We start from the raw sequence: 8,082 nt of genomic DNA on the forward strand, positions 1-8,082 counted from the left end.
TTGTTTTGTCAAGCTGACAACAGACTTATTGTTTTGTCAAGCTGACCACAGACTTATTGTTTTGTCAATCTGACCACAGAGTTATTGTTTTGTCAAGCTGACCACAGACTTATTGTTTTGTCAAGCTGACCACATACTTATTGTTTTGTCAAGCTGACCACATACTTATTGTTTTGTCAAGCTGACCACCGACTTATTGCATTGACAAGCTGACCACAGACCTATTGTTTTGTCAAGCTGACCACAGACTTATTGTTTTGTCAAGCTGTCACAGACTTATTGTTTTGTCAAGCTGACAACAGACTTATTGTTTTGTCAAGCTGACCACAGACTTATTGTTTTGTCAAGCTGACCACAGACCTATTGTTTTGTCAAGCTGACCACAGACTTATTGTTTTGTCAAGCTGACCACAGAGTTATTGTTTTGTCAAGCTGACCACAGACTTATTGTTTTGTCAAGCTGTCACAGACTTATTGTTTTGTCAATCTGACCACAGACTTATTGTTTTGTCAAGCTGACCACAGACTGTTTTGTTTTGTCAAGCTGACCACATACTTATTGTTTTGTCAAGCTGACAACAGACTTATTGCATTGTCAAGCTGACCACAGACTTATTGTTTTGTCAAGCTGACCACAGACTTATTGTTTTGTCAATCTGACCACAGAGTTATTGTTTTGTCAAGCTGACCACAGACTGTTTTGTTTTGTCAAGCTGACCACATACTTATTGTTTTGTCAAGCTGACCACAGACTGTTTTGTTTTGTCAAGCTGACCACAGACTGTTTTGTTTTGTCAAGCTGACCACATACTTATTGTTTTGTCAAGCTGACCACAGACTGTTTTGTTTTGTCAAGCTGACCACATACTTATTGTTTTGTCAAGCTGACCACAGACTTATTGTTTTGTCAAGCTGACCACAGACTTATTGCATTGTCAAGCTGACCACAGACCTATTGTTTTGTCAAGCTGACCACAGACTTATTGTTTTGTCAAGCTGACCACAGACTTATTGTTTTGTCAAGCTGACCACATACTTATTGTTTTGTCAAGCTGACAACAGACATTTATTGTTTTGTCAAGCTGACCACAGACTTATTGCATTGTCAAGCTGACCACAGACTGTTTTGTCTTGATTCATCTAAAGGCTAAGCTGACCAAAGACTTTGTGTTTTGTCTTTAATGGTTTGGTTTTGGTGTTGCTATAATTCTGTTTTGCTCTGGTTAAACAGTATTACTACATTGGACAATAAAAGATAAGTTCACCAAGAATTATCTGTATTAACTAGTGTCACAGTTTTAGTTACATTCAAATGGTAATCAAGTGGTGGCTTTCTGTTTTGTTGAAAGCTTATATTACAGAGGGGAATTTAATTTAAAGATGCATAAAGGTCATTATGTTTCATCTGATACATGTTCTTGGCCTCTTTTTCATGGTCCATTGACAACATAAAAATTCGCAGACGATGTTGCTATCCTCGCAGAGTAGCTTAAACTGTTTGTATAAAACTTAATATTTTAGAAAGGAGAAGAGCTGGATAATTCCTATATTTTGCATATTCTTTATTTTGTTGATACATAAAGGCAACAGTAGTATACAGCTGTTCAAAACTCATAAATCCATGGACAAAAAACAAAATCGGGGTAACAAACTAAAACCGAGGGAAACGCATTAAATATAAGAGAAGAACAACGACACAACACTGAAATGTAACACACACAGAAACGGACCAAGCATCAGACAAAATGCCACAAGAATAACAAACATAACATCAAAACCAAATACATGAATTTGGGATAGACAGGTACTGTGACACGTCTTATCGTAATGTGAATTTACACTCAAAAATAAGAGAAAACAAACGACGCAACGTTAAAATGTAACACACACAGAAACGAATAATAATATAACAATGGCCATCTTCCTGACTTGGTACAGGACATTTTTAAAGGAAAAAATGGTGGGTTGAACCTAGTTTTGTGGTATCCGAAACCTCGCACTTTAATGGCCATGTTAAATATAACATTGAAATGACAACATGATATTACAGGACTACAATACAAATCAATAGGAGAACATATTAGACAAAGAAACATATGATTAATAGATAACAAAAAGCATCAGGTCTATAATTCAATACGCCAAAAAACGCGTCTCGTCCACACAGTGACGCCCAGATATAAAAGATCTAAAGTGAAAAAAAGTACAAAGTTGTACAGCACTGAAGATCAAAAGTGGAAAAAAGATTGTGTCAAATACGGCTATTTTTTTATGCTTGGGATAAGAACATCCTTATTATTTAGAACAATTAATGCTATTGTAAACAGTAAATTTTAACAAATGAATATAAAAGAGATATACATAATGAAACTAAAGTATTAACTAATTACAGAAAACTAAACCCGAATACATAATGCTAAGACCCACACAGAATATACACACCCGACACAGTCCTGGCCTCAACGCAATAAATCATAAAAATGACGTCACATACGATGGCGAAAAGGCACAAAAAAAACCATCTGGTGCATATTTCCAAGGTTCTTACTTCTTTATCAGGAATTTTGACTGGTTAAGTAAAACTTTTTTCTGATGAATGAAGAATACCACAAGATACAAGAGAAATTGATGTAATCCGCTTGAGGTGAAGTAACTGTGTAACAGAATGTCTTGATAATATTGGGAATGTGTCAAAGCAACAACAACCCGACCATAGAGCAGACAACAGCCGAATAAACTTGTATGAATAGAGATAAAATTTTCCTTTGGCATGTGTTAGTAGTGTTTGATCCCATTTTCATGGTTTTTCAGTTGCTTTTTATACCCCTGCTTTAAACCATACCTTAAAAATGTGGAGTTATACTGAATTTCTGAAATTTGGCTTCAGGGTTCATTTAAGTCAGCTATACCTTGTAATGCGTTTGTAGATTCATTCCTCATGCTGGAACTGTGATAACTCAGTAGTTGCCGATGGTGCAAATTTTTAAGTCAATGACTTGTAGAAACTTTATACACCATTTCGTTGGATGTGCTTTATCATTTGATTAGGAAATTCATTTTGAATTTTCCTCGGAGTTCAGTATTTTTGTGATTTTACTTTTTAATTATCAACTGCACTTTTGTTTATTGTTCTTAAATTAATCAAAAAATTTGGGGAACAACTTATTTATATACTTGTTATATAGTTCCTTTGTAAATCAAAACTTACATTACAATTGTTATTATAGAATAATTAAAAAAATATATTATATATCAAATTTAAGAAGCTAATAAAAATCTTCAAAGTGTTTTATCATTGTCTTATGATCCTGTAAGCCATTGAACAAAAAAAGGTTAAAATGTATGTTGATATCAATTGATTCCTACACTTTGGCCAAAATCATTATTAGGGTATCCATTTTAAAAGATGTGTCTGGTGTGTCGGCAAACCAACCAAAATGGTCGCCATGGCTAAAAATAGAACATTGGGGTAAAATGCAGTTTTTGGCTTATATCTCAAAAAAAGAGCATTTAGAGCAAATCTAACATGGGGGTAAAATTGTTTTGCAGGTCAAGATCTATCGGCCCTGAAATTTTCAGATAAATCGGACAACCCGTTGTTAGGCTGCTGCCCCTGAATTGGCAATTTTAAGGACATTATGCTGTTTCTGGTTATTATCTTGAACATTATTATAGACAGAGATAAACTGTAAGCAGCAATAATGTTCAGCAAAGTAAGACTTACAAAAAAGTCAGCATGACCAAACTGATCAGTTGACTTCTTTATGAGTTATTGCCCTTTAGAGTCAATTTTTAATCATTTTTCGTAAATCTTAGTAATCTTTTACAACAATCTTCTCCTCTGAAACTACAGGGCAAAATTAAACCAGACTTGGCCACAATTATCATTGAGGTATATAGTTTTAAAAATTTGTCCGGTGACCCGGCCAACCAATCAAGATGGCTACCATGTCATAAAATAGAATATAAGGTTAAAATGCAGTTTTAGGCTTTTAACTCAAAAACCAAAGCATTAAGAGCAAATCCAACGGGGTTAAATTGTTTATCAGGTAGATATTTATCTGCCCTGAAATTTTCAAATGAATCAGAGAACTGGTTGTTGGGTTGCTTCCCCTGAATTGGTAATTTTGCCGTTTTTTGTTATTATCTTGAATAATATTATAAATAGAGATAAACTGTAAACAGCAATAATTTACAGCAAAGTAAGACCTAAAAATAAGTCAACATTACCAAAATGGTTAATTGACCCCCTAAGGAGTTATTGCCCTTTATAGTTAATTTTTAACAATTTTCATAAAATTTGTAAATTTTTACTAACATTTTCCATTGAAACTACTGGGTCAAGTTCATTATAGATAGAGATAATTTATGAGCAGCAAGAATGTTCAGTAAAGTAAGATGTACAAACACATCACCATCACCAAAATCATCATATATTTGGTAAATTTATGTAAATTTTTACCAAATGTTTTTCTCTGTTACTAATGTGCAAAGTTCATTATAAAATATAATTGTAAGAAGCCAGAACGGTCAGTAAAGTAAGAACTTCAAACACATCACCATCACCAAAATACAATTTTGTCATGAATCCATTTGTGTCCTTTGTAGAATATTCACATAGACCAAGGTGAGCGACACAGGCTCTTTATAGCCTCTAGTGTCTAGTTTGATATGCTATTATACCCAGTTTTTCATGAGGCAAATGAGACTATTGCTAAAAGACTAGGATGAAAAAACTACCACGATTTTCAAACAATTACTCGAAATCGAAAGTGTGAGTATTGATTAGATTAAACTCAGCACAAAAGTAGTCTCGATTGACCACACTTATTTTCATACAATATGTCATAACAGTTTATAATCATATTGGTATAGATTTAAAATAAATTGTGCATTAATTTTGTTACACATCGTACTAGATACACAAAATCTTTACCTCAATAGTTATAAGTTAAAATAAGTGTCATAATCATCTGACATAAATTAGTTACAATTATCAGTAAATTGGTTGAAGATATAAAGCACAATTGCATAACTGAGCATTTTCTGCAATAAGTATATTTGTAATTCCTCTTTATAATTCTATTTAATGATAATTGGAACTATCTCAGCATTAGGTAAGTATACAGGTATATCGGATATGTTCCTTACGTCGTAACTACAATCCCCTTCCCTTTCATGAATGTGACCTACCGAATTAGACTATTTACCGGATTTGATATCACATAAGCAACACGACGGGTGCCACATGTGGAGCAGGATCTGCTGACCCTTCCGGAGCACCTAAGATCACCCCTAGTTTTTGGTGGGGTTCGTGTTGTTTATTCTTTAGTTTTCTATGTTGTGTCATATATAATATTGTTTGTCTTTTTGATTTTTAGCCATGGCATTGTCAGTTTGTTTTAGATTTATGAGTTTGACTGTCCCTTTGGTATTTTTCGTCCCTCTTTTTTAACCCTCTAGTATACCACAATACCACAATACACAATGAGAAATTGAAAAAATCGTCAAAAAGAAACACCCACTATAGTCTTTTCAACATAAAAATGGAAACATTAATGCTATAAATTTGATATCAGACTCGGACTTCTCTTGAACTAGATTTTAATGTGCGTATTGTAATGCGTTTACTTTTCTACATTGGCTAGAGGTATAGGGGGAGGGTTCAGATCTCATAAACATGTTTAACCCCGCCGCATTTTTGAACCTGTCCCAAGTCAGGAGTCTCTGGCCTTCGTTAGTCTTGTATTATTTTAATTTTCGTTTTTTGTGTACAATTTGGAATTAGTATGGCGTTCATTATCACTGAAATAGTATATATTTGTTTAGGGGCCAGCTGAAGGACGCCTCCGGGTGCGGGAATTTCTCGCTACATTGAAGACCTGTTGGTGACCTTCTGCTGTTGTTTTTTTATTTGGTCGGGTTGTTGTCTCTTTGCCCCATTTCCATTCACAATTTTATTACTTATTTATAATAGATAATGAGCTTTTTTAAAATGACGATGTGTACTTTCTTGTCCTAGATACTTGTGTAGATGGATGTTCGTCTGTTAAACAACAATGTAAAATTGTACGTTTGTTTGTGTATCGCACGATAAAACTAGATTATTATTAAAGATTAGTAAGAATTCGCCGAGTTGACATCCCTAAATATATGCATACGTATGAGTTTGACTGTCCCTCTGGTATCTTTCGTCCCTCTTTTAATTGTACTAGATAGATTCTTTTCAAGAAAACCTTTTGTTTTAAGTCCTGTTTTACTGAATTGAAAGAAAGCACATAGAACAATTTAAAGGTTCATTTTAAAACATGTAATTATAAGTTATATTCATATGATTTCCCCTAAGTGTCATATGATTCCTAGAATTATGCTAAGATAAACCAGGAACTACTTTTGAGATTAACCTGGGTAATGTGAGTTATATTAATATTTGTTTGATAAAGTTTAGGTAAGTAAATATGCATATATATCAATCGCAACATTACGTGTATGTATATGATTACATTAAGATTTACTGTATGTACCACCAAACTTTCCACTTCATTTGATTTGCGAATTGATGAAAGTCAATCAAAGTAAACTATTCTACAGGTGAAAATATTATATCACCACGTCAACTTTTAGGTAAACCATAAACCACTTTTTTAAATAACCGATTATTTTTCATTTTCATAAGTGATTTACACAGGGGATTTTGATTTTCATACATACTATCGTAGTTTTTGCCGATAAAAAAAGGCAACAGTAGTATACCGGTGTTCGAAAGTCATAAATCGATTGAGAGAAAACAAATCCAGGTAACAAACTTAAACTGAGGGAAACGCATCAACCATAAGAGAAATTCAAAAACAACAAAACAAACGAAACACTGAGGTGCAACAAAAGCAAAAACAATGCAACATACATAGCTAAATCTGTCTGTTTTCATTTTTCATAAATGATTTACACAGGTAATTTTGATTGTCATACATTCTATCGTAATTTTTGCTGCTAAATAAAGGCAGCAGTAGTATACCGCTGTTCGAAAGTCATAAATCGATTGAGAGAAAATAAACTTAAACCGAGAAAAAAACATCAACCATAAGTAAAAACAACGAAACAAATGAAACACTGAATGCAACAAAAGAAAATGACAATGCAACACACATAGCTAACTCTGTCTGTCTAGCAAAGCAATGCAAAATTATTAGATCCAACCTAAATGCGCGTCTGGCGCAAATACAAAATTTCAGTCCGGTATATATGATGAGTATATTCAAAACGGCCGTCAATTTTGATGTCTCCTGCCTACACCATAGGTATTGTCTATTTGACTTCCATATATTTGCAGAAAAAAATCTATATAAAAATTCATTTTTATGAATTAATATTTTTCTCAATGTATGTCAATATATGATATATACGAACTCTAACTTTTAATTTCATAATTTTTGGTCAATAATTAAAAAAGTTTCCCATTAGGTCTCTATGTTAAATTTTTTTTTGAAGTGTTGATTACCAGATGGAGTACGTATAAGTAGTGCAACGGCCTTCAAACCAGAACAAAAACAACAAGCATTTGCTTTTAATGGTTGTTTGTTCGTACCATGTGACTTATATTAAATATTAAGATGACCTCTACTGACCATCAACAAAACTTAGATTTCATGTCATATGATTGTCATAATTGTTCTATATATGAAAGGCATTTTCTGTTTAAAAAAAAATATTAGATATAGTATAAACTAGTGAAATAGTACTTTATAGGAAAGGATATGAAAATGAACATTGATTTATATGTTTTCTTCATATATAAAAAAGAAGATGTGGTATGATTGCAAAAGAGACAACTATTCACAAAAGACCGAAATGACACAGACATTAACAGTTATTGGTCACCGTACAGCCTTTAACAATAAGCACAGCCCATGCCGCATAGTCATCTATAAAAGGCCCTGATAAGACAATGTAAAACAATTAAAACGAAAACTAATGGCCTTATTTATGTAAAAAAAAATGAACGAAAAAAAAAATGTAACACATGTTATGTAAGTGGACATGAGTTATGATAGAATTTACCAACTATAAAAAAAAAAAATATTT

The sequence above is a fragment of the Mytilus trossulus genome, chromosome 7, assembly GCF_036588685.1.
Source record: "Mytilus trossulus isolate FHL-02 chromosome 7, PNRI_Mtr1.1.1.hap1, whole genome shotgun sequence".
NCBI lineage: Eukaryota > Metazoa > Mollusca > Bivalvia > Mytilida > Mytilidae > Mytilus > Mytilus trossulus.